The sequence below is a fragment of the Cervus elaphus genome, chromosome 21, assembly GCF_910594005.1.
Source record: "Cervus elaphus chromosome 21, mCerEla1.1, whole genome shotgun sequence".
In the NCBI taxonomy this organism is placed as follows: Eukaryota; Metazoa; Chordata; class Mammalia; order Artiodactyla; family Cervidae; genus Cervus; species Cervus elaphus.
Window position 1 is genome coordinate 77,271,830 of NC_057835.1, and position 26,758 is coordinate 77,298,587.

The 26,758-nt window shown below is 42.5% G+C and overlaps 1 long non-coding RNA gene and 1 other non-coding gene across 7 annotated transcripts in view; one reads left to right on the forward strand and one right to left on the reverse strand.

The window, feature by feature from the left end:
• LOC122679419 overlaps nucleotides 1-26,758 on the forward strand; it is a 57,125-nt gene that overhangs the window by 24,073 nt on the left and 6,294 nt on the right. For 2 of the 6 annotated variants that reach the window (XR_006336391.1, XR_006336393.1), the window contains exons 3-4: nucleotides 8,685-8,877; nucleotides 9,434-9,801. The exons of 3 other annotated variants lie outside the window; for them this stretch is intronic. This is a non-coding gene — a long non-coding RNA (uncharacterized LOC122679419). Of the gene's footprint in view, nucleotides 1-843; nucleotides 911-8,684; nucleotides 8,878-9,433; nucleotides 9,802-26,758 lie in introns of all 6 variants that reach the window. One more of the 6 variants, XR_006336396.1, reaches the window with a different exon arrangement.
• Nucleotides 23,520-23,591, reverse strand: TRNAC-GCA. Its single transcript has one exon. It is a non-coding gene; the product is annotated as a tRNA-Cys (tRNA).

Sequence of the window (26,758 nt, forward strand, 5' to 3'; positions counted from 1 at the left end):
TCCAGTGAATTTACATATAAAATTCAGAGACACAACTTTCCTTTTACTGCAGATAATCCTCTAGATAAACACAACTCAAAGTTTATTAAAATAATTTCAAACAGTTTAATTATTTATAATAAGAAATGGTATATCTCATTAAGTATTATTTCAATGATGAAGGACTATTTTGTCAATTGTTCTCTCCGAAAGGCTCTCCTGTTTTATTTTTCTGTGTGGACTTTTCCCACATGTTACCACTAGATGGTGCATGGGTTATGCAAACACCTCAAATCTCTTAGGAAAAATTAGCCCTTAACAAAAATAAAAAAATTCAGCAGTTAGATGTCGAATTTGGATTAAGTTGAAGACAGCAATAGCCGACCTAATGGCTTTCTACGGTTGGATCTCTGGGTCTCTAGTTCCATCCTTTTTCTTTTCAGAATAGATATTAGCATCTGTTTCACCTGAGATAAAGAAGATTTGAATAACAGTCAAGTGCTGTGGGAGACTTTTTCTCAGAAGACTGAATGCCCATAATTGCAGCTAGGGTTGGCATTTTGAAAAAGAGGAACAAATTCCAAGACACCAAGCAAGGCTTCCTCTAATTTTGTGTTTTCTGGAACCGTAAAATCTGGAAATAGTTATTTCCTCCTAAATTTCTTCAATTAGTCTATAATAAAAATGGTCATGAATAGCCAGTTACCACTTTTTAGCAATCATCTGATCAACAAAAATTCTGATAATCTACAATTTAGGGTAGTTTAATGAGTAAGACTGGAAAATTCTTGGAAATCTCATGAGAAGGATTTTTAAAACTCACAAGAAGTCACTTTTTTTTTTTTTTTAATATTCTTCTACCAGGTGAAAGCGTGGATCACTTATTCCCTTTGCAGACAGCTCTATGACATTAAAGCAGAGAACGGCATGGGTGCGTATACCCACCAACACACACACATACAGATCCCCACTGCTGTCTGGTTTTAACCTAGAGTTCTGTTGTGTTTCCATATTTAAGGGTACATTATATTTGCTGAAGGAATAAGGAGAACAAAGCCTCACTCTTCACCACATCAGGTGTGGTGGCGGCTGGAATGAGGTATTGTTCCAAGTGTGTGTTAGCTGCTCAGTCATGTCCGCCTCTTTGTGGCCCCGTGGACACAGCCTGTGCCCACCAGGCTCCCCGGTTCATGCCGTGATGCCTTCAGTTTTTCACAAGGCCTGCAGACTCGTGAGGGAAGTGATGGAGATGGGATAAGAGGTATTAACGTACACTTTAGGCGGAGATCTTTCCTCTAAGTTTTTCCCTCAGGTAAATATATTTGGCCATCTCTTAGTGGGTAAATTTTAAAACTACCCTGTTGTTATTTTTACTGTGGACAAGGTCCAGGCTTTGGGATTAAAAACATAATTGGAAGTGACCCGGTCACAAGCACATGGATGAAATACTGTCCACACAATCATTCTTGCCATCACGATGCCTATTTGCACACTCAGATGGAAACTGTTGCCCCAGCACCTCCGCCTTTGGTGGCGTTCCGAGTTGTGACAGAGCCAGAGCGCGTGGTTTGCTCACGTCTCCGCTCGGGCTGCCGCTCTCGGTCCTGAGTTGGGAGGGGGCGCCAGGGCTGTGTGAGTGAAAAACAGCAGGGTCGCTGTGAGAAGGGGCTTTTCTTTCCATGTGTGCGTGCTCAGTGGCTTCATTCAGGTCTGACTCTCTGCAACCCTCTGGACCATAGCCCTCTGCTCCTCTGTCCACGGGAGTCTCCGGGCAAGAATACTGGAGTGGTGGCCGTCCCTCCTCCAGGGGATCTTCCCCACCCGCGCTGCAGTTGGATTCTTTACCTCTGAGCCACCAGGGGAAGCCCTTTCTTCCTCTATTGGGGTATTGAAGTGTAAATTCCTCTCTAAAGAGGAGAGGAACCAATCTCCCTGCCATGCCCCCGCCCCCCCCACCGGTAATCTGTGAAAGCAAATTTGGCTTCATGTTAATTGCATTCACTGTGCTGAATTTTAGCAGCAATTGTTTTAAACTACTTTTAAATTTTAAAGCATTCATCACTCTATTGAATGTTGGTCATTTGTCCTTACGATTATCAGGCAGCTGCCCAAGTATTAGCGGGCTCATGGGGTGCCTAAAAAAAAATCAGCTTTCTAAGAACACCCACTAGGAGAGAAACATGAAACGTGGTGGATGGGGAGAAAAGGGATAGGAGATCAAAAGGCATCTGTGTTTCTTCTCTCTGAAGACTTCTGACATCTCCGTCATCTTCATTCTGTATTTAGTGTCTCTGAAGATCTGCTAGGGCCACCCCGATGGTTAGTCATCGGTCTCACCTCAGCCCGCTTGTTAATGGGTCAGGACGTGCTCCAGGCCCAGGCGATGCTGGGTGATCTGTTTGGTACAGAGTGTAGAAAGGATTCAGTACACGTTTTCAGGATGTACTACTGAATGCATAAATGGTTATTCGTTGCCCAAAAAGACTTTTACTCCTAGAACCAATCCTTAATTGGAAATATAAAGAACATTTGATTACAGTATCATCGGTCACTTTATATCAGAATACGATGCTTCATTTTCAACAAAAGTGAAAATAATAAGGTTCTGTGTGTCTCTGTAAAACTTGGATGTAATTAATCTTCAGTTCAGTTCAGTTCAGTTCAATCGCTCAGTCGTGTCTGACTCTTTGTGACCCCATGAACCGCAGCACGCCAGGCCTCCCTGTCCATCACCAGCTCCCGGAGTTCACCCAAAACCATGTCCATTGAGTCGGTGATGCCATCCAACCATCTCATCCTCTGTCGTCCCCTTCTCCTGCCCTCAATCTTTCCCAGCGTCAGGGTCTTTTCAAATGAGTCAGCTCTTCTCTTATAGGAAGAAAAAAAAAATTAATGTATGGTTTCAGAGTTGGGAGTAGTTTGGCATCAGATCCCTGTGTTGCAGGTGGAAGATCAGAAAAAAAGAGATTCCAAATGCCGTACGGAGCCACCCAGGTATCTCAAATCTTCAAAGGACTAAGATTAACCTTAAAATGAAAACTAGTGTTTCAAGAGCCTGTCATCCAGCGTAATCTGCTTGTGTTGAAAATGTCCTCTTTTTCATGGAAAAATGTGTGCTGGATTCCACAACGTGAGGGAAATGGCAGGATTTTCTTTGACTTATAGTCTTCTTGGCATTTCCTGTTCCAGGAGGTCTTCCCAACCCAGGGATCGAACCCAGGGATCGAACCCAGGGATCGAACCCGCATCTCCGGCATCAGCAGGCGGGTTCTTTACCATTGAGCCATCTGGGATGTCACTGCTTACAGTCTCTTTTGGAACCACACGCGCGGTAACTTCAGTGGCCATTCACCAAGTGGCCACTCAGGGCCTCCAAAGTGCAGAGGGCTGAGCTCTGCCCTGCTGGTCATCAGCCAGGTGATAGGCTGTGAATTGATTACAGTTAATAAAAACCATGACAATTCAAAATTATTTGAATAAGGAAAATGGCCTTCCCTTGGAGTTCAGTCGGTAAAGAATCTGCCTGCAGTGCAGGAGACCTGGGTTTGATCCCTGGGTTGGGAAGATCCCCTGGAGAAGGAAATGGCAACCCACTCCAGTATCATTGCCTGGAAAATCTCATGGACACAGGAGCCTGGTGGGCTACAGTCCATGGGGTAGCAAAGAGTTGGGCACGACTGAGCGACTAACACGTGATAGTAAGACAGAAAAAAAAGCAGTGGCTAGTCAAGGAAACACCCAGCAAACAAATCCTTAAGAAAAGCCTCCAGTTACTGAGTGTGGGAAGGTAATCTCTAAAGGACTAAGGGCATTCCTAGGAGCGTTTTGTAAACTGCTCCTTAGGGAGTGCTAATATCGGATCGCTTCCTCCCACCTATCTCATGCCCCATTATGGCATATTCTTATTTGGGGGGAAGTGGTCAGCTCCCAGCTGGACGCCGGCTTAGGTGAGGCAGCTGGCTCTCTCGCTTACTGGGTTAAAGGCAAGAAGCGCAGCGGTGGAATCTTTGAGCATGGAGATGGTATATTGGTGGAATAAGCTCATTGGCTACCTTACTTCTAAGGTCTGGATAATACCTTTTTAATTTCTACTGCATATTTCATTGACTCCCCAGGTAAAAAGCGTGGGTTGAGACTGTAGACAAATTATGCTGCCTGCCTCAGCACTAAACCAAGGATGCTGGGGCCACTGAGCCTCAGCCACTGAAGCCCCCAGGCCCGGTGGTGTAGCCCTGAGGGGATTCAGGATGTAGGAAAGAGGATACTGGCCCCAGAGAGTTAAGGGACATATCAGAGAAATGATTTCAATGACTCCAGTCTTCTGCATCTTCCCTGATAGAGAAAAGTACTAAATCCCTAAACTTGAGATGTCTGGTTTTCTTTAATTAACAGTAATCTTTTGAAGTTTCAACAGCCTGTTTTGTGTGTGTGTGTGCGTGTGTGTGAAAGCTCCTATATATCCTGGCTGCTTCCTTATCTCTTTGGAGCAACCCCTCGGAGCCATCTGAGAGGCCGTCCCTAGTCCCTGCTGGCTCAGTCATGTCTGACTCTTCTGCGACTCCATGGACGGTAGCCCAACAGGCTCTTCTGTCCGTGTGGTTTCCCCAGGCAAGAATCCTGGGGTGCGTTGCCACTTCCTCTTCCAGGGAATCCTTCTGACTCTTGCACTCCTGCCCTGGAAGGTGCATTCTTTACCACTGTACCACCAGGGAAACCCCTGAGAGGCTGAGTCCCAGGCTGAAGTCCTCAGTATGTCTGCCAAATAAAACATTATCCCCAACTTTTAGATCGTGCATTTTTGTCAGTCGATAAGACCCATAAAGGAGATACCTCACACAACCTAAGCTGATGAGGGGTTTTGGACTTGCATCCCCAACTAGAAATGTTAGGCCTTTCAAAAACAGCATTACTTATCTTTAATAGAATTTTGATCCTTCAAGTTAAAAAAAAGCAAAACAGTGTAGCAATGAAATGCATAGAAACCAAACAAGTATTCCAGAAGGAATGCAACATTTACAATTCCTATTTTCACTTCACTGGTGTGATTCCACTCCCACCCCCCCTGCACTGGTGTGATTTTTAAACACAGGAATTTATTTTGTAAGATGACCAACACCTTGAATATATTGATTTCATATTTTTCATTCTTTGAATCTTTTCCTCTCAATTTTGGGCAGTGAATATAAATATTTCCTGAACTTTTTTTTTCTAATTAGAATAAACACACTTTAAATGGATTGTATTTTGACTTAAAACATGTTTTCTTGGTAAATATCATAGGTATACTCAGCACTATAATTTCTGGAGATAATTGAAAGCATTTCTATTATCATAAAAAAGTAAGCTTATTGCCACATAACGCAGTACCATACAAACCATGTAAAACAAAATTTTTTTCTCCTTTCAGAAATTCTTTCTCTAAGAAGTTTGCAATCTGTGGGGAAAAGGGTGGGGTTATTTTCACTGATTGCCCTTAATCATCAATAGCAAGATTATATTCATATAAGTGTAACCTTGGTAATATATGCATTATTAATTGTTTTAGATTATATTTGTTAGGCAATTTTACTTAGGTCTCCAGAGCATTTAAAAATTTTGTTATCTAATTTAGTCCTCAAAAGATATTATTCCCTCTTTTTTCGTATAAGTACACTGAAGCTTGGGGAAGTGAAGGAAATTTGCTTAAGATGTACAGATGGCACCTGGGTTCAATCCCTGGGTCGGGAAGATCCCCTGGAGAAGGAAATGGCAACCTGCTCCAGTATTCTTGCCTGGAGAGTCCCATGGACAGAGGAGCCTGACAGGCCATAGTCCATGGGGTCACAAAGAGTCAGTCAGGACTGAGCGACGAAGACACACACACACACACACACAGATGGCAGGCAGCAGAGCCAACGCAGAAGAATCTCGTCTACATCCCCTGTGCAGCGCATCGGGGTTTGCAGAATACATATAAGACATGGTTTCTGATTTTCAGAAACTTAAAAGATTGATGCCCTGAAAACAGCTTGCACAGATGGCAGATGAAGCACAGTCCTGGGGCCAGAGAGCCCTTGCAGCGCCTGAGAATGTGCTTCTCTGAGTTGAATTAAGTCATGTGTAAAGGATAAGGCAGCAAAGCTTTCAGCTGATAAAGGTGCTGTCACAGGCACTTGTTGTCTAAGGATCTCAGAGATAATTTGAGATAATCAAGGCTGGATTTACCTGCATGTAAACGACCTGGGTTCGATCCCTGGGTTGGGAAGACCCCCTGGAGAAAGGAAAGGCTACCGACTCCAGTATTCTGGCCTGGAGAATTCCATGGACTGTATCGTCTATGGGGTCGCAAAGAGTCGGACACGACTGAGCGACTTTCATTTTCACTTTCTTTCAAACGCTTGTCAACCACATAACCATGTCTTCCCAACAGCCATGCAGCACCCAGGATAGCTACACAAGAGAAGCCCGTTGTGTCCTTCAGAAACCCAGTTTTCACTCCAGGCCTGTGGTGGGAGCAGCAGCAGGAGGCATGTCAGTCACGTTGGTTGAACACAGTGCTCTAAGGGACCTCAGGCTCTGTCCTTTGTGAAACCAATTAGCGGTTAATATTCGGCTGGGCTGTTAACTAGAGCACAAAAGTGGGACAAGATTTGCAATCTGTTAATGTTTCCTTAAAACCTTGTTAAGTAAAAGCTAAATCCATTATTAACGGGAGCAATATAAATTAGGTGCTGTCATTAGCAGTCCAAATGTGTATGTACCTTTGCAAAAGGTTATCTTTAATGCCTTTTAAAAAAAATTAATGTAACTGTGTGTTTTGGATAATCATAGTCACAGGGAAAAATTAGAAACTTCGAAAGTACTGTTGCTTAGCCAAACAGAAGTGACAAGGTAATGTCTGCCCATGCCTTGTGCCTGAGAAAGGAAATGAATACTGGATAAGACATTCATGTATCTAACAAGCTAGCTTTAACACATTTTACCACACTTTCTTCAAATTGGTATTTTTTTAAGTGAAATAAAGTGTTTAATGTAGCTAAAAAAAAAAAAAGAAGAAAAAGAATTGGATGTAGTCCAAATGAGCCACCACGTAATTACAGAATACTGTGGGATAGTTGGACTTCCCAGGTGGCACTAGTGGTCAAGGACCTGCCTGCCAATGCAGGAGACCCAAGAGACTCAGGTTCGATCCCCGGGTCGGGAAGATCCTCTGGAGAAGGAAATGGCAACCCACTCCAGCATTCCTGCCTGGAAAATCCCATGGACAGAGGAGCCTGGAGGGCTGCAGTCCATGGGGTTGCAAAAGAGTCGGACACGACTGAGTGACTAAACACACACACTACAAATATAAGTGGACACACACACACGTGTTCAAAACGTGCTAGCTCTTGTGAAGTTGGTGTTTGTGATACTCAGAGAACATGGACCCTCCCTCACTGTTTCTAGGGCCTTCCATGCTTCGCTGTAGCCCTTGTTGGGTGCTGCTGCTGCTGCCTTGATTTGTCCCACTCCTCAAGCTTGGAGCTTTCTTAGGACAAGTACGAATTCCTCCCTGGCAATTGCCACGTCATCTGGAGGACAATAGATACTAAATCAGTATCTGTTAAAGTTAAGCCTTAGGTCTAATTTTTCTCTGTTCATTACTTCATATTGATCATCAGCTAATCAAAGAGTCAAACCTGAATCTGTTCAGATCAGGATAATATCATCTCTCCCCTGTGTTATTTCGGCAGCTTCCCTTACTGTCTGTCTTCTGCTTTCCCCACCCTCTCCTCCGTTATCATTAGTTCAGCCCTCGGGATGCTGTCAGCAGATGTCTATAAAACAGTATCTGATTCTATTATTCTTTTGCTGCTTTCTCATGCCCCCTGGGGTAGATGTGTACCCCTTTTGCACGAGATGCAAGGTCTTTCCGCGAGGAGACTCCTCTTCCTCCAGCTTCTCAGCCCCCTTTCCCCTTTCTTTGACTTTCATTCTATCATACGAGTCCTGTGCCGCATCCTCCTCTCTCCCGACTTCCGCCTGCCCGTAAGGGTCCTCCCTCCCCAGCCTCCCGTCTGGCCCGCTGGCCTCCCCGCTGAGCGTCTCTTCCCGATTCTCTGCCCCGCGGCCCAGTTCTCATCCGTCTGTGGACTTCCCTTCACTGCTCGCCGCAGAGGCAGGCTCCTGCCCTCTGCTCCTCCCACCCCACCCGCCTCCTCCCCCTGCCTGGCCCAGGCCGACACTTATCTTTATGAAATCAAAGTTCTTATATTGAAGTTGTGTTTTCATGCCTATCTTTCTTCAAAGCCACAAGCTCCTTGAGGTAGAGTGCTATTCGGCAGGTAGCAGAAACTCGAGACGTATTTGTTGAATAAATGAACAGATGAGTAAATGAATTTGATATATTCAACTGTAAAAATGTCTTCATGAAGTCAGACAATTAAAAAAAAGCAAACCCCTGTGATCTGGAGATTTGCTGAAATGACTGATTCTCCACGCCGTGGTGACAACGGCGGCAGTGGGAGGAATAGAAACTCAGCCCTCGGGTCTCGCTCGTCACAGGCGCGCACACCAGCTGTCCGATGCGCTTCCCCTCCGCTTCCGGCTTTTCACAGACAGGACAACACAATTCGGAGGAAATTTTCCATGACATTAAAGAATATCGTGAAAGCTGCCGTACAGCTGGTGCGAGGAGTGAAAATAAACTCAGTGATTTAATACAAACTGTCACTTACTTTTTCCAGAAAAGAAGCGTTGCACAGGTGTTCACTGAGAATGACGCCGCCTGCAGGGGCCCCTGTCGCCGAGACTGAGTCCCTCGGCTTCCCCGACAATGCCCACCGTGCGTGTGCATGCAGTAGGTGTTTGCTAAATGCATGGAGGAAGGACTCAGCGGACCCAAATATAAAATCGGGCTCTATTTTATAGAAGCATTAGGTAAGTGATTTAAAGAGTGATAGACATGGTCCTACTTTCTGGATTATGGTTCCAAAGTGATAAGGATGCTGTTGATAGATTTTTCACTCACATATGTAAAATGTGGTCAATAAAAATGAAAAGGGAATGTCTGTCAATGCCGGAACCACGAGAAAGGAAAATGAATCCAAGACTGCTGTTTCCTCTCTGGCCAAAGGTATTTTGCAAAGAAGGTTCCTTGTGTGTTAGAAGCGGCCTGTTCCTGAATCATGTGTCTGCTGCTCTGCTGCATCTTGTTAACTCTGGCCTAAAAAATGAAGCCTGGGACACGGCGGGAATCAGCAAGGCTTTCTAATGTGTTCCAGCGAGAGCCTATCTGTTTTCAGTCCCTAAAGCAGGGATTTTTCTCTTTTTTTGCACCTAAGTCTTTCTCTCATCCAACTACCTATTTTTAATTTTGCTTGAAATCGGAATTGAAATTATTCAACAAATATTCAATGATGAACACTTACTGTGTGCCAGGTTCTGATCCAGGCCCTGGGGTCACAGCAGGTTTCCCCGGTGTCCCTCATCTCAGGAGTCTGCAGTCTCGCTCTGCAAGACCAAAGATCAACTATTAATACATCGCGTGCCTGGGGGAGTAAGACTTTTGGAGGAGCAGAAGGCAGAGGCCCTGAGACTGAAGGAAGAAGAGCTCTCTGAGATGAGGTTACAGGGCTTCCCTGGTGGTTCAGATGCTAAAGAATCTGCCTGCAGTGCAGGAGACCCAGGTTCAACCTCTGGGTCGGGAAGATCCCCTGGAAAAGGAATGGCTACCCACTCCAGTATTCTTACCTGGAGAAGTCCATGGACAGAAGAGCCTGGAGGGTACAGTCCATGGGGTTTCCAAAAATTTGACACGACTGAGTGACTAACACCTTCACCAGGAAAGGCAGCTACTAGGAGGTAACATTTTCCTTTGTTTTATCCCATTTTTCACTTCCAGCCACATGATTGCCATGAAGTCTAGCTGATTTGAGTCTGATGTTATAGCTATTTATTACTACCTCATGGACACCTGTAAAGGTCTTACTGAATCTCAGACTTTCTCTTCTCTAAGGGCTGTGGGGAGCAGTGGGGCCCTGGAGAAGACAGAGCTCCCATCTCTTTGTTGCCTGTAAGGAGTCCCTCCTGGTATTTACCACTTTGAAAACGGGGGAAAGACCTTGTCCACGAGAGAGGGGAGTTGTGCTCAGGAAAAAAAATTTGATTGATTCAAAGTAACTCCAAACTACTTGCCATATAACTCCACTTTCTTTCTGGGTTTGACTCTTTTGCAATTTCACTTGGGTAGTTAGTTATAGATTGAAGAAAATAAGATTAACCTTTATGATTTAAATGTCTCAATCTCTACGCCAACTATGATCTAGAGTTTGCAACATCCTAATGAGAAATAGTGGAACTTGCCAAGCAGAATGTCTGTGTTTAAATAGACTTTCTCCAGAAATTCTTCTGCCAATCAATTTCTGAAGCGGGGGTACTACTCCAATTTGGAATTTACTTTCTTCTCGGTCCCCGTGTTCTAGTTATTATTGCCATGTAACAAAACACTCCCAAACGTAGTCGCTTAAGGCACACAACTATTTCCTTATCTCTCCTGTTTCTGGGGGACAGCTGTCTGGGAAAGGGGCTCTGCAGGAAGGTTCTGGCTCACGGTGCTCATGTGGTTGCAGACAGTGTCTGAATTGGAGAAGCGGGGGCAGGAGCAGCTGGGGTTCTGGTCACGCTCCCCCAAGTCTTCTTCAGAGCTTCTTGTGGTGGGTGAGGTTGGGCTTCCTCACAGCGTGGCTGCTCTGGGGCAGAGGGCCTCCTGCAGGGGGGTTCAGGACTCGGGCACGAGCGTTCCAGCTCACAAGGGAAAGTGAACTCGGCCTCAGAAATCAGCCAGCATCACTGCTGCTTCATTCCGGGGCCTCCGTGTGACATAACCCTGCTCACGATCAAGACCGAAAGGGGAGTTGCAGGCCCTTCGGGGAGCGTTTGGGATGGGTCAGAATAATCTGCCGCTGCCTACTGATAGCAGGCTGCAGAAGCAGACCTATTTTAGGAGACAGGCAACTTCTGGCGGAAAGAAACCGTGGCCACTAGCGTTTGTAGTGGGAAACTAGAAATAAGCAGTCAAGAGGGCCCAGACACAGGTCAACGAAACATTAAAGGGTGAAAGGTAAACCCTCTACTGCTTTTTTTCACATGGGGATAAAAATACCACAGCTATTTTTAACAAAATAGAAAAGTGATTTTTTTTTTCTTTTAGTACTGCCATGTTTTATTCTGTGATGAAACATGATCCCAGATCTCAAGAATAACTTCACTCTTTCAAATGCTGACAGTAGACCTAAAAAGAAAAAAGAAAAAAGTTGATTTTGATAAGTTTTATCCTCTGCCCGAAAGAAGAAGAAAAAACTCAGGCATCTTATCTCACAGTCACAGGAGGAATGTGAGAAAGCTGCATATATTATGCAGTGCTGAAACTGGGGCTTGAATTCCTGGTTTATACTTCTGACTTTGTTATTTTAAAATTGATTTGGTTCTAGTGGGGCTGACTGGAAGTATAATGGAAGCCACATGTTCCTGAACTATAAATTAATATGAGCTAGTTTTCAGATGTGGGATTCTGCCAGCTGAGAACTGAATTATGATTCAGAATTATTCATTTCTTTTTCATCCTATGTAAACATTTTAGCCCTATTCATAATTGTATTCAAGATGACTTGGAACACACGACACTGTGGTTTCAGATTTATTAATGGATGACGACTAATCTACTCTTGACCTTGACTTGTGAGGAATTGGTATTTGTTGTCTCTTTCATTCAGTTATGATTTTGAACATGTGCTCTCATTCAGGGGTTCCCAGGAGAAAGCATACTTGCCCACAAATAATGATACCTTTGGATTCATCTCAGGCCCCAATGTATTTTCAAAGTTAGCACAGTATTTACTTTCATCTTTTCAAACCATCTTTCCAATATGGCTTTAAAATCTGTGTTGTGTGTGTGTGTGTGTGTGTGTGTTATTTGAATGGAGGAGAATGTCTCCAATGGGTGTGAAAACTTGTAGAAACAGTTGCCCCTCATTTCTCATTCTCCTTGCAGTACTTTCAGCAATTCTGCTCTGCATCTCTAGAAAGACATTTGGAGCAGGGCTAAAGGAAGGATGCACCCCAAATGAAGGAAGGAAGTTGGTCCTTCCTTGTGATAAACACCTTGGAATGAAGACTCTGCCTCGAGTGGTGTGATGGTGTTCAGAGCCCATGCCCCTGCAGCAGATTACCCCCGCAGACACCAGAGCCCATCACACTGAGGCGGTGTGTCTGAGAGCAGAACACTTCCATCCCCCCAGCCTCTTGTAAACAGAACACATGGGCAGCTTGTTCTGCAGCGGTGCTGCCTTTGAAAGGGGCTGCCTGGAATCCCACTCGGAGAGCTTGACTCAGACAGCTCTTAGCACAGATGGTTTGTGGGATTTTTTTTCCCAATGCCAATATACTCAGACATTTTCTCAAAAAGAAAGTGGGAGCGTCACCAGCAGGCATTTCTTCATTGTACCTTATTTAAGCTAAATTGTGTGCGGCCCAGACAATTTTTTTCAGATGCGCCTTCAGTGACAGTTAGGGTGTCAAGGCAGACTGGAAAACAGCTTGTTCGTTCGTCACAAAGTAGTTAGATAAACGCAGCTTATACAACTCTTCTGTCATTATCAAGTTATTAGATTATTCTGGGTTAGATTGACATGTCACAGCTGTCTTTAAGTTGAACTGAAAGATCATATCGCATCAAGTTCCGCCCACAATTCCCAAAACCAGAAATTACTTGCAGGGGGTCCACTTCTTACAAAGACCTTCATCTTCATGTCTCCAGGAAAGAATCTGGCTTTCAGTAACTTACACAAACTTCAAATACACACAAAAAAATTAGGCAGCTTGAAAAGAGCGGAAGAATGGCAAGTTTTATCTTCGGTGCCCAGCCGGCGGGTGCTAACGTAGAAAGGCAGTGGACGGAGTTTGCAGAAGAGGTGAGGGACAGACGCGAGGGTGAATGACGGGAAGTGAGGCAAGGGATGTTTCTGTCTGACTTCGGAAGCTTCGGTCACAAAAGCATTCAGGATGTTTGTGCATGTCCAAGGAGAACAAGCAAAATTAGAACACTTGGGTCAAAGAAGCATCTAAAATCTGATGACTCACTTTCTCTTTCATTTGAATCAAAGCTCTGAGCTCAAATATGTGGCCTCAATACATCTAAATATGGCACTGGGGAAAGAAAACAGGTTCTCAAATAAAGTAACAAAAAGGTGAGTGGTAATTAGCAGCTTCTTAAAGATCTCTATGTCTAGGCAAAGAGCCTGTTAATTCAATCATTGAGAGTAAATGTTCAGTCTAGGCTCAGGGATCAGACTGTGTGGTCAACACAGAGCCTGTCCCTTAGAGGTAGCCTGTTTTTGGACAGCTTACTTAGCTTTTGTTCACTTCAGTCTCTTCATGTGTAAAATGAAAATACTAGGAGTACCCATCTCCTGGAAAGTTACTCCTTGAAAGAGTAGGTTAATTAAGTAATAGATACACAGCACTTAACAAAGGTCCAGGTGACTAGTCAGTAAATGCTGAGAGGAATGATGATGAGGGCTTTCCTGGTAGCTCAGCTGGTGAAGAATCCGTCTGCAACACAGGAGACCCTGGTTTGATTCCCGGGTCGGGAAGATCCCCTGGAGAAGGGATAGACTACCCACTCCAGTATTCTTGGACTTCCCTTGTGGCTCAGATGGTAAAGAATCCGCCCGCAATGTGGGAGACCTGGATTTGATCCCTGGGTTGGGAAGATCCCCTGGAGAAGGGAACGGCTACCCACTCCAGTATCCTTGCCTGGAGAATCCCGTGGGCAGAAGAGCCTGGCGGGCTGCAGTTCATGGGGTCACAGAGTCGGACCTGAGTGAGTGGCTAACACAGCACAGCAATGACGATGATGAGCATCTTTTGAAGAACTAACGTTCTTGGGATCCTAGGACCCAGAATCCTGAAAGATTCCAAATATTCTGGGCAATGAAATATATAGGTTTACCTTTGATGTTTTTGTGACTTTAAAGCAATAACAGGGCTTATCCAAGCTTGTTTTCCCTTTTAAATGAATTAGGTTATTGTGTAACTAGATTAAAGTTAGTCAAAAGATTAACCATGTGTGAAAACCCCAGGCAGTATTTCTCAAGGTCACAATCAGAAAATAGCAGACTATAATCCCGCAAGGTGCCCGAACATGAATCAGGCATATTAAAGATCCACGAATGAAGTGAAGAATAGGATTAACTGCTTCTGGTCTTGACGACTCTCTGCCCTGAGTGGAAACCCAAGGACAAAGAAGCCAAATACTCAGCTGTAATGCCTCACACCCTTAATCATCAAACAAGGGTGTGAGGACAGCCCGTTTCCTCCTTGGACACAGTTCCCGTGTGTTGCTTCCCCTTCATCCTCTTCAGCGCTCCTTAGCCAAGTCCTGGTCACTGTGGGATCAGATTCCTGCGATCCGCTAACTGTTTACCCTTTGTGAGATGATTTGTTTCATTACCCAGAAACCCCAACTTAACTTCTGCTTTTAGTGGTGTGAGATAGTGAAAGTGAAAGTCACTCAGTCATGCTCGATCCTTTGTGACCCCATGGACTATAGAGTCCCTGGAATTCTCCAGGCCAGAATCCTGGAGTGGGGAGCCTTTCCCTTCTCCAGGGGATCTTCCCAACCCAGGGGTTGAACCCAGGTCTCCCACATTGCAGGCGGATTCTTTACCAGCTGAGCCACGAGGGAAGCCACAAAATACTGGAGTGGGTAGCCTTTCCCTTCTCTAGGAGATCTTCCCAACCCAGGTCTCCCACATTGCAGGTGGATTCTTTTCCAGAAAGCTTTGTAAACAATTAGGAAAAGCTTTGGAAAAGCAAATCTTTAATCTCTGCTTCCAGTCTTTAAATTCCACATCACTTTATACATTCAGTAGAAAATGTAGTATGTGGTTATCAACATCGCAAAGGAATTTTCCTGTTTTCCTGAAGGCAATTCTATCTTGTTGTTTTTAACATCTAGTTACAGAATTATATTTAATAAAAATGTGATAAGTAGCTATAATTTAAATAAAGTAATTTAAATAAAAATTCCTACAAGAAATATTGTGGAATTTGGCAGGTTAAGTATAAAGTTCATCTTGGAAAATAAAACACAAGGATGACTAAGACTTTTTTCTTTTTAAGTAAGAAGGAATTTTATTTTCTATATTAAAGTGTACTCAACTCATAGTAATTGAAACAGTCTGGTGTTCATGGAAAAATGGAACAACAGATCTGCTACACCCAGTAGAGAGTTCAGAAACAGAACAATATGCATGTTGTTGCTGTCCCGTCGCTCAGTGGTGGCCGACTCTTTGTGACCCCAGGGACTGCAGCACGCCAGGCTTCCCTGTTCCTCAGCATCTCCCCGAGTTTGCTCAAACTCATGTCCATTGAGTCCGTGATGCTATCCAACCATCTCATTCTCTGCCATCCTCTTCTCCTCCTGCCCTCAATCTTTCCCAGCATCAGGGTCTTTTCCAATGAGTTGGCTCTTCACATCAGGTGGCCCAAGTGTTGGAGCTTCAACTTTAGCATCAGTACTTCCAATAAATATTCAGAGTTGATTTCCCTTAAGATTGACTGGTTTCATCTTGCAGTCCAAGGGACTCTCAAGAGTCTTCTCCAACACCACAGTTCAAAAGCATCAGTTCTTCTGCACTCAGGCTTCTCTATGGTCCAGTTCTCACAGTCATACATGACTACAATAAATGCACTGAACTTTGCAAATTATAACAGTAGCATTTGATACAAGAGAGGAAAGCATTAACTATTCAGTAAATGATTTTGTGCCAATGGCAATTCTTTTGGGGGAAAAGGTAAATTGTTTAAATTATACACAAAAATGAACTCAGGGTAGATAAAGCGGTCGAATTTTAAAGCTGTTAAAAATTAGAAGGAAATAGGGGATATGTTTATAAATCTGAGGTGGGCAAAGTCTCTGAGTCAATATGCTAAATGCAAACACAATAAAGAAAAATATTCACAATATAACTCTGTACAAAGTTCCTAGACCATAACAATGATCAAGGAACAGAAACAGAGGAAATATTTGTAACAAATATTTAAAAACAAACAAAAATTGGAGATTGTTATAAGAAGATGTGGAAAAATGAAGGGCATGACAATTAGTTAAGTAGTTTTTAGAGAAATCTGGCAGCTTTTTATTAAAATAATTATCTATACTAGAAAAATATTCCCACATATGTGCAAAGTGGTATTCAAGAGTATTTCTTTTAGCATTTTTTTTCTGGGAAGAGTGAGCATTGCTAAGCACCTCGGAACTGATGATTAAATTATGGTAGATTCATAATTATGAAGCAGCTGAAAGAATACGGAAGGTCTGTGCTTAGAGATAGGAAAATATATTCAAGACATATTAACTTAAAACACATTGCTAAACTAAATGAACAGTACAATTTCATTTTTGTAAGCAGAACAAAATTTCACAAAATGAAACTGCATCATATGTATATTTAGCTATACCTATATCTTCTCATCTATCCCAGACCTAGAAAGTGGTCTGGGAGGACACAAGCCACATTGTCAGTGGTAGTTTCCCTGTAGTGTGTAATGAAAAGGAAGGAAGATTAATGAAAGCCAAGAACTGAGCTTATGTGTATTTTTACAATTAAAATGTTTCCAAGTACAGCTTGTGAATTAACTTTTGTGTGTGTGTTTTACTTTTTAATTTTCATTTTTTAATGAAGTATAGTTGATGTACAATCTTATATAAGTTACATGTGTACAACATAGTAATTCACAAGTTTTAAAGATTATTTTCCATTTATAATTATTATAAAATATTAGTTATGATCCCTGTGCTGTGAAGTATATCCTTGTAGCTTATTTTATATGTAATAGACTGTACCTCTCAGTTCCCTACCCCAATATTGCCCGCTCTCTGCCCCTCCCCACTGGTAATCACTACTTTGTTCTCTATGTCTGGGAAATCTCCTTCTTTTTTATTATACTCACTAGTTCGTTGTATTTTTTCCCTAGATTTCATCTAGAACTGATATCATACATTATTGATCTTTCTCTGTCTGACTTATTTCACTTAACACAATGCCCTCTAAGTCTGTCCACATTGCTGCAAATGGTGAAATTTCATTCTTTTTTTTTTTAATGACTAAGTATTCTATTGTCTATATATACCGCATCTTTATCCATTCTATCTATTGATGGACACAGGTTGTTTTCATATCTTGGCAATTGTAAATAATGCTGATTTGAACATTGACATGTACATATCTTTTCAAATTAATGGGAATTGTTTGGAGGATATATACTCAGGGGTGGAATTTTAGGTCATATGTTAGCTCTATTTTTAGTTTTTTGAGGAACCTTCATGCTGTTTTCTACAGTGTTGTACCAATCTGCATTCCCACCAACAGTGTGCAAGGGTTCCCTTTTCTCCACATCCTCCCCAACATGTGTTGTGTTCCTTTTGGTGACAGTCATTCTGACAAGTGTGAAGTGGTATCTCACTGTGGTTTTGATTGTATTTTTCTGATGATTAGTGATGCTGAGTATCTTCATATTACTGTTGGCCATCTGCCTTTCCTCTTTGGAAAAATGCCCATTTGTTCTTCTGCACATTTTTAAATAGAGCTTTTTTTGTTGTTGTTGAGTTGTGTGAGCTCTTTTATATGTTGGATATTAACCCCATTTCAGTCATATCATTTGTGAATATTTTCTCCCATTCAGTGGGTTGTCTTTTCATTTTGTCAATGTTGCTGAAGGTTTCCTTCACTGTGCAAAAGCTTTTAAGTTTCATTCTGTCCCATTTGTTTATTTTTGCCTTTATTTCCCTTTTTTGCTTTAAGATACAGATTAAAAAAATACTGCTGTATTTTAGGTCAAAAAGTGTTCTGCCTATGTTTTCCTCTAGGAGGTTTCTGGTTTTACATTTAGGTCTTTAATCCAATTTGAATTTGTTTTTGTGTATGGTGTTACAGGATGTTCTAATTTTATTCTTTTACACAGAGCTGTCCAGTTTTCCCAGCACCATTTATTGAAGAGACTGTCTTTTATTCCTTGTATATTCTTGGCTCTTTTTTAAAAAAAGCAGCAGAACTAAATATGATGAGCTAGCCCTAGGTAGGACATTTCAGCATCACCTCTCAGAGCAGGCAAAGTGATACATTGAGTCAGAGGCCTACAGGAAGATGGTCTTCACCTTTCTCATGTTATTCCAGAGTTAGCTGTCTCTGCTAGATGTGAGAGCTCACATCTTGTTGTTTGTTTATATTTAAGAAAGTACTTTGCCCAGTCTGTCTCATTAATTAACATTAACCGAGAGGTTGATGTGAGCCTCAGACCACGAGAGAAAATTAGTAAGTTGGCTGAAGGGAAACCAAGGCTCTGTGAAAAAAGAAAAGCAACTTGTTGAAGACATTAGAGGAGAAGAAAACTTGTTGAAATGATAAGAATCAAGTAAGGAGGATGATTAAAACAGGAGCCCCATCGGTGAGCACGCAGTGACTTGGATGGATGTCTGCTTAGAGCCACAGGATGATGACTAAACCTAGCCTAGATTTCTGACTGGTGAGAAGATGCATCTTACAAATGGAAAGGATCAGTGCAAGGGATAGTAGCAATGATATGCATATATGCACTGATTTATATCATCTTGAAGATAAAGTTCAGCATAATGTTAAATACCCGGCCTCTATTTGTATGCAACTGGCGTGGACGTAGGGTCTGACTCTCCATCTACCCTAATCTAACAGGAGTGCCCATGTACCAGGTGATAAGGATGTGTTCTCAGTCTTCATTTGAGTTTGGTTAATAGCACTTCTTTCTCTCTTAAATGGTTTTCTCCCTCCTTGAAAGAAGAGTGTCAGGCTGGGCCAAACTGGGCCTTGGATTCCAAGTAGGAAGTTGACGAGTAAGAGGGCAACTGAATGAGGAGAGGAGGAAGCTTGGGACCTCAACTCCATCCTTTGCCAACACTAGACCAGTCTAGTTAACAAGAACAGAGGGTGAAGTGTGTGATTTGAAGACCTTTGAGTTCTCTCTCTCCAAGCTAAGTCCTCCATACTTTCTCAGACTTTATCTGCTTGAGATCCATCTGTGTTAGTTAATGCTCCTGGGAATCAATTTTATCCTAACATCTGGCTGAGGACAGATACCATGCTGAAAATGATTATGATTGAAGAATTTAGGAAGTCAGGGTAAATGTATTTTATGAGTCACTCCTTGAGATTAGAGCCAAGGGCTAGCACAGCTGTTGCTACATAGCAAGCCTTTAATAAGTACATGAATGAATGGACGAACTGAAGGGTTCCGAGATTCAAAATATGGTTTTGAGGGTCCATGAGATATTTCAGGGCAGAAGATAATACAGCCTCTGCAGACTTTGGGGACAAGAGAGCAGATTATTCAGAGGTCTGAACTGATTCTATTTAAGGAACTCCTCCTCCCCGCATTTTTCCATTTCTCTCCTGCTGCAATAGAAACACGTTCTAGGACCAAAGGGAGGTTTCCCAGGTTTAGCTGTGCTCCCAGTAGAGCTTTGTGTGGTTTTTTTTTTGTTTTGTTTTGTTTTTTGTTTTTTTTGCTTTGTGTGTTTTTAAACACCCAAGAGTTCACCTTAAAGAGATGGGAATACCAGACCACCTTACCTGGCTCCTGAGAAACCTATATGCAGGTCAAGAAGCAACAGTCAGAACCAGACATGGAACAAGAGACTGGTTTTCAATTGGGAAAGGAATATGTCAAGGCTGTATATTGTCACCCTGCTTATTTAACTTATATGCAGAGTACATCATGCAAAATGCTTGGCTGGAGGAAGCACAAGCTGGAATCAAGATTGCTGGGAGAAATATCAATAACCTCATGTACCCAGATGACACCACCCTTATGGAGAAAGCAAAGAAGAACTAAAGAGCCTCTTGATGAAAGTGAAAGAGGAAAGTGAAAAAGTTGGCTTAAAGCTCAACATTCAGAAAACTAAGGTCATGGCACCCAGTCCCATCACTTCATGGCAAATAGATGGGGAAACAATACAAACAGTGAGAAACTTTATTTTTGGGGGCTCCAAAATCCCTGCAGATGGTACTGCAGCCATGAAATTAAAAGACGCTTGCTCCTTGGAAGAAAAGCTATGACCAACCTAGACAGGATATTAAAAAGCAGAGACATTACTTTGTCAACAAAGGTCCATCTAGTCAAAGCTATGGTTTTTCCAGTGGTCATGTATGGATGTGAGAGTTGGACTATAAAGAAAGCTTTGGAGAAGCTTTGTTGGAGAAGACTCTTGAGAGTCCCTTGAACTGCAAGGAGATCCAACCAGTCCATCCTAAAGGAAATGAATCCTGAATATTCATTGGAAGGACTGATGCTGAAGCTGAGGGGCCAATACTTTGGCCATCTGATGTGAAGAACTGACTCACTGGAAAAGACCCTGATACTGGGAAAGATTGAAGGCAGGAGGAGAAGGGGACGACAGAGGATGAGATGGCTGGATGGCATCACCGACTCAGTGGACATGGGTTTGGGTAAACTCCGGCAGTTGGTGATGGACAGGGAGACCTTGTGTGCTGTAGTCCATGGAGTTGCAGACTTGGACATGACTGAGCAACTACAGCAACTAGACTGAACTGAAGAGTTCATTATGATAGTAACTCTGCCCTTTTCTTCCAAAGGAACCTGGTCCAGGAATCCATAAGTTGTCTTAAGACCTATTTAAATGTAAGCACAAAAGGCATTTGAATGCTTGAGGTCTTAGAAAAAATTAAATTAAGGGTTTATTTCAATTTTTATTCAAAATCATTGAAATACAATTAGCTGTATTAAACTTACCCATTGTAAGATTTTTTTTTGGATGCAACGTTCTTGATTTGTCAACTGCTCTGAATGATGGATAAAATTTGGAAGATGAGGCAGTGGAATAAGGGATGAATTTCAGGCTGCTTGTGTAGAAGGAGGTCTGAAAAGTTGGAAGACTCAACTCCAGTGATGACAGCTCCAAGGATGACAATGAAGGTAAAAGAAGTTAGGTTGATTTGTAACTGGAAAGACAGAAAAAAGGAAAGACTAAAAAATAGATATTGGCCTCAAGTCTCTGTTTGATCTATGGATCAAAAAGGAGGCAAATAAATAAGCAGTTAGGGAAGAAAATGAACAGATGTATAGGAAAAAACAGAGCTTTGATCAAGGAAATAATAAGAGGAGATTTAGGAGAGAAACTTGGTAGCAAAGTCAATGAGATGGTCTTCCAGAGATTAGCTGTCTTGAATCTGCTAAAATTCTTACCTCTTACCTGGTTTGGTTCTTAATGGTGCACCTTTTAAAAATTTTTATTTTTTATTTTGGAATATAGTTGATTGACAATGTTGCAATAGTTTCAGGTACAGTACCGCAAAGTGATTCAGTATATCTATCCTTTTTCAAATTCTTTTCCCATTTAGATTGTTGCATAATATTGAGCAGAGTTCTCTGTGCTATACGGCAAGTCCTTGTTGGTTATCTGTTGTCAATACAGCAGTTGTGTACATGTGAATCCCAAACTCCCTAACTAACCCTTCCCCCAACCCTTCCTGCCTAGTAACCATGCATTCATTCTCTAAATCTGTGAGTCTGTTTTCTAAGTAAATTCATTTATGTAATTTATTTTTAGTTTCACTGCATACAAGTGATATTATATGATATTTCTCTTCCTTTGTCTGACTTACCCTACCCACCAGGGTTCCAAATATGACTTAAAATGGTGCAGAGAGAGAGTTTCCTGGTGGCCTAGGGGTTAAGATGTGGCATTTTCACTGCCATGGTCCAGGTTCAATCCCTGGTTGGGGAACTAAGATCCCACAAGCCGAGTGGTGTGGCCCAAAAAAAAAAAAAAAAAAATAGTGCAGATAATCAGCTTTACTTTCTTTATATATGATCTAAGTGATATATTTTACATATTGACTTTCAATGGGAGTATTTGGCCCACAAATAATGAAATTAATGGATTTGGATTGGATACGTCCTAGAGCAACTATGCTGGAGGCAAATCAAAGATATTCTGTTTAATTTTAGGAAAATACACTGTTTAAAATCAATCATTTTATTTTTTTCTAATTTATTCAAACCTCTATTATATAAACTTTAGGTATATAGTGTTACAGTTCCACATATGCAAGGTGATCATCACTCCAAGTCTAGTTACCATCCACCACTGTGCAACTGGCCCCATTCACCTATTATATTTCATATTGCTTCCTTCAAAATTATAAGAAAAAGATAAATGCTATAAAAAAAAAACCCTGACTATTTTTAAATGAAATAAATTTAAATGTCTAGTTTCTCGAAAATTTTAATTCACAGTTTATGCAAAAATCATTTTCATTTGGCTGCTGACTTGGTAAATATTTGGAACATAAAGTATGGATACAAAGATTTTTTTTTAACACACTCTGCTTAAAGGGCTTTCCAGGTGGCTCAGTGGCAAAGAATCTGCCTGATGTACAGGAGGTGCAGTTTCGATCCCTGGGTCAGGAAGATCCCCTGGAGAAGGAAATGGCAACCCACTCCAGTGTTCTTGCCTGGGAAATCCCATGTACAGAGAAGTCTGTCAAGTCACAGTCCAAGGCATCATCACCAAGAGTCTGACACGGCTTAACAACTGAGAACATACACAAGCTTGCTTAAATCCTTGAATTCCCTCTATCATCTGACTTCTGCAGCTAAGTGATGGTTCCAGATTGACATGGAACCTCAATTTATGTGACTTTATCTTGAGAGATTTCAGCAAATCCCCATTTATTGGGCCATTAGTAAACTTTTGAATCGAATGCAGAAATGAGTAAAAGAGAGAAAACATAGTTTACTTGCAAAATAAACATCATCTTGAAGACAAAGTGTTCTAGTCATGGATTCTTTTTTTTTTTAGATACAAAGTATTAATCTTATGAATCTGGCTGTGATGGATCTGGGGCATCAGGATCAAATATAAATTAAAAATTTGGCTTGCATTGTCTGTATGAGGCAGGAATTTCAGTGTCTGCAAACATCTCATTCAATTTCTTGGTTTTTGACTTTAAAATTTTTCATAGTTCTTGCTAATGAAAAACACCGTTAGCCAGTTTTGTCCTCCAAGACACTAAGCGGGTGCTGAGACAGAACTAGAAAAGCAAGAGATTTATTAGGGTAAAGTCTTGCGAAAGTTGAAGTAGAGAGCGACAGGAGTAGTCAGAGGGAAAAAAAAGTAAAAGTAAAGTGAAGTTGCTCAGTTGCCTCAGACTTTTTGCAACCCCAGGTAAGCTGTGGCTTCCCTGCTGGCTGAGACGGTAAAGCATCTGCCCGCCATGTGGGAGACCCAGGTTCGATCCCTGGTCGGGAAGATCCCCTGGGGAAGGAAATGGCAACCCACCCCAGTATTCTTGCCTGGAGAATCGCATGGACAGAGTCCGCCTACAGTCCATGGGGTCACAAAGGGTCAGACATGAGAGGCTTCACTTTCACTATGGAAGCCTGTAGCCTACCAGATGCCTCCATCCATGGAATTTTCCAGGCAAGAATACTGGAGTGGTTGCCATTTTCTTCTCCAAGGGATTTTCCCAACCCAGGGATCGAACCCGGATCTCCTGCATTGCAGGCAGACGCTTTACCATCTGAGCCACCAGGGAAGCCCAGCGTAGTCAGAGGGAGCCTCCAAACAGCATGCAGGTCTGACTTCAGAAGAAGAGGGAGGTGGAGGCGTGGGTAGGAAGCGCCTTTGCGCGCAGCCCGGCTCAGAGAGGGTCCCGGCGAGGCCAGGGACGGTGCCTGGGACAAAGATGGCCTGCTGGGCAGGAAGGGCCCAGTCCAGCCCTCCTACGTGCTCAGACATGGGGGGACAGTGCCGTCTCAGTCTGGATGCTGCAGCAGATCCCGAGGAAGTGGCCACTGGGGGTGTCCACCGATGCGCTCTTTCTAGAAGGTTCTGTCTTGAAGGACGATCTGAACGGCAAGGCCCCCGTGGCTGCCAGTGAGAGAGAAGAGCCCACGGGCTGGACAAGGAGCGGATTAACTGGAACCTTCTGGTCCAAGTCGTTCTGTCTACTCCCGTGTGGTAGTCGCAATAATAATAATAATGACGATAATAGTAACTCCCTTGGGTAAGAAAGTTAAAGTGAAGTCGCTCAGTCTGTCCAACTCTTTGCGACCCCATAGGCTGTAGCCTACCAGATTCCTCCATGGGATTCTCCAGGCAAGAATACTGGAGTGGGTTGCCATTTCCTTCTCTAGGGGATCTTCCGGACTCAGGGATTGAGCCCGGGTCTCCTGCATTGCAGGCAGATGCTTTAACCTCTGAGCCACCTGGGAAGGCCCTTGGGTATATCGTGGTACAAGTTACAAAGGGCTGTAATGTAGTTATCTGGTTTCATTATCCTGATTTCACAGATGAATGGGGCTGCGAGAGGTGAAGTATCACTGCCCAAGTTCATCCTTTATCAGAGCTAAGGCTTTCCTCACCAGACCACAACTGCTTCACTTGCTTGGCATATGTAATCTCAGATACTTCATCTTGATTTTTCTTTTCTTGCACTTCCCTTGTGGCTCAGATGGTAAAGCGTCTGCCTGCAATGCGTGAGACCTGGGTTCGATCCCTGCTTCGGGAAGATCCCCTGGAGCAGGAAATGGCAACCCACTCCAGTACTCTTGCCTGGAAAATCCCATGGACGGAGAAGCCTGGTGGGCTACAGTCCATGGAGTTGCAAAGGGTCGGACATGACTGAGCAACTTTACTCACTCACTTTGATAAAGTATAACATTGACAAAAAATTAAATATAACTTGTATGCACATTCTAGTAGATAATTATTAGGCAAGTACCTGTTTTTACCACGAGCAGAACATTGCAAACACACTGGAAGTCTGTTATGCCACTTTCCAATCACAGTCTCATCTGTTTCCAGAAAGGGAAGTTTTGAGGGGACAAAAAATGAAAATAACTGTGATGTCTAGCCATGGGTGAATGAGTAAACAAATTGGGGTACATCCAAACAAAGGAATGTACCTCTTAACAGTATAAAAACTGCCCACGGATACACATGACAACAGAAATGGCTCCTAAAATAGTTATCCTGAATGAAAAAAGCAAGACACAAAATGGTACATACTATACGATCCAGTAATACAAATCCTAGAAATGTAAATTAATCTATAGTGACTAAAAAGCAGATTAGAGGTTGCCCGAGAATGGACGCAGTGGAGGGATAAACTATGAAGGGGCACCAGAAAAGTTTTGGGGAGATGCAAATATCCTGTATCCATCTGTAAAAACTCATTGAAGGGTACACTAAGAAGGATGCAGTTTACTGTGTTAGAATTACGCCTGTGGGGTTTCCCTGGCAGTCCAGCCGTTAAGACTTTGCCTTTTAATGCAGGGCGTGAGGGTTCGACCCCTGAAAGACTGAGCAGAGCACAGAAGCCAGACTGCACCAAATTCAGTAAAGACTGTAAACCCTGACCAGCATTAACACGGAGAGAATTATACCTGCAAAATATTGGAGGGGAAAGCCCTCTAATGACAACAACGACAATCTCAGGCTATGGTTGTATATGTGTCTAGTTTTCCTTGTGTTTTCTGTCAAGTTTTGGTTTATATACTTTGAAACTGTTTTATTATTTGCTTACAAATGTAAACATGGTGGCATCTTTGTGGAAAATTGAATCATTTATCAATGTGAATTTACTTTATTCTTGGTAATTTTTTTTTTCCTTAAGAGCAAATTTTGTCTAATATTAATATAGCTATATTTACCATGTGTTTTGCTAGAATTGCACTGTGTATCTCTTTCAGTTTAGTTCAGTTCAGTAGCTCAGTCGTGTCCGACTCTTTGCGACCCCATGAACTGCAGCATGACAGGCCTCCCTGTCCGTCACCAACTCCTGGAGGTTACACAATCTCATGTTCACTGAGTCGGTGACGCCATCCAACCATCTCATCCTCTGTCGTCCCCTTCTCCTCCTGCCTTCAATCTTTCCCAGTATCAGGGTCTTTTCCAATGAGTCAGCTCTTCACATCAGGTGGCCAAAGTATTGGAGTTTCAGCTTCAACATCAGTCCTTCCAATGAACACCCAGGACTGATCTCCATTAGGATGGACTGGCTGGATCTCCTTGCAGTCCAAGGGACTCTCAAGAGTCTTCTCCAACACCACAGTTCAGAAGCATCAATTCTTCGGTGCTTAGCTTTCTTTATAGTCCAACTCTCACATCCATACATGACTACTGGAAAAACCATAGCCTTGACTAGATGGACCTTTGTTGGCAAAGTAATGTCTCTGCTTTTTAGTATGATGTCCAGGTTGGTCATAAGTGTATCTCCGTATGTTCTTTTAAATTTTTTTTATTTTTCTATTTTTAATGCCATTTTTAAAGGTTACTTTCCATTTACAGTTATTACAAAATATTGGCTGTATTTGCCGTATTGTGCAATACATCCTCAAGCCTGGTTTGCACCCCATAGCTGGTGCCTCCTGCTCTCCCGTCCCTATGTTGCCCTCCAACCCCCCCCTCCTCTGAAAAACCACCAGTTTGCTCTCTACACCTGCGAGTCTGCTTCTTTTCTGTTGCAAATTTTTAGATTGCACATGTAAGTGATATCATATTTTTTTCTCTGACTTATTCTCTTAGCATAATACCCTCCAGGTCCATCCATGTTGCTGCAAATGGCAAAATTTCTTTCTTTTTTTTTTTTTTTTTTGATGACTGAGTAGCATTCCACTCTCTATACACACCACATCTTCTTTATCCACTCATCTACTGTTGCTCTTAAAACCTTGCGTTTTTTAGTAAGATTTTTTGTGC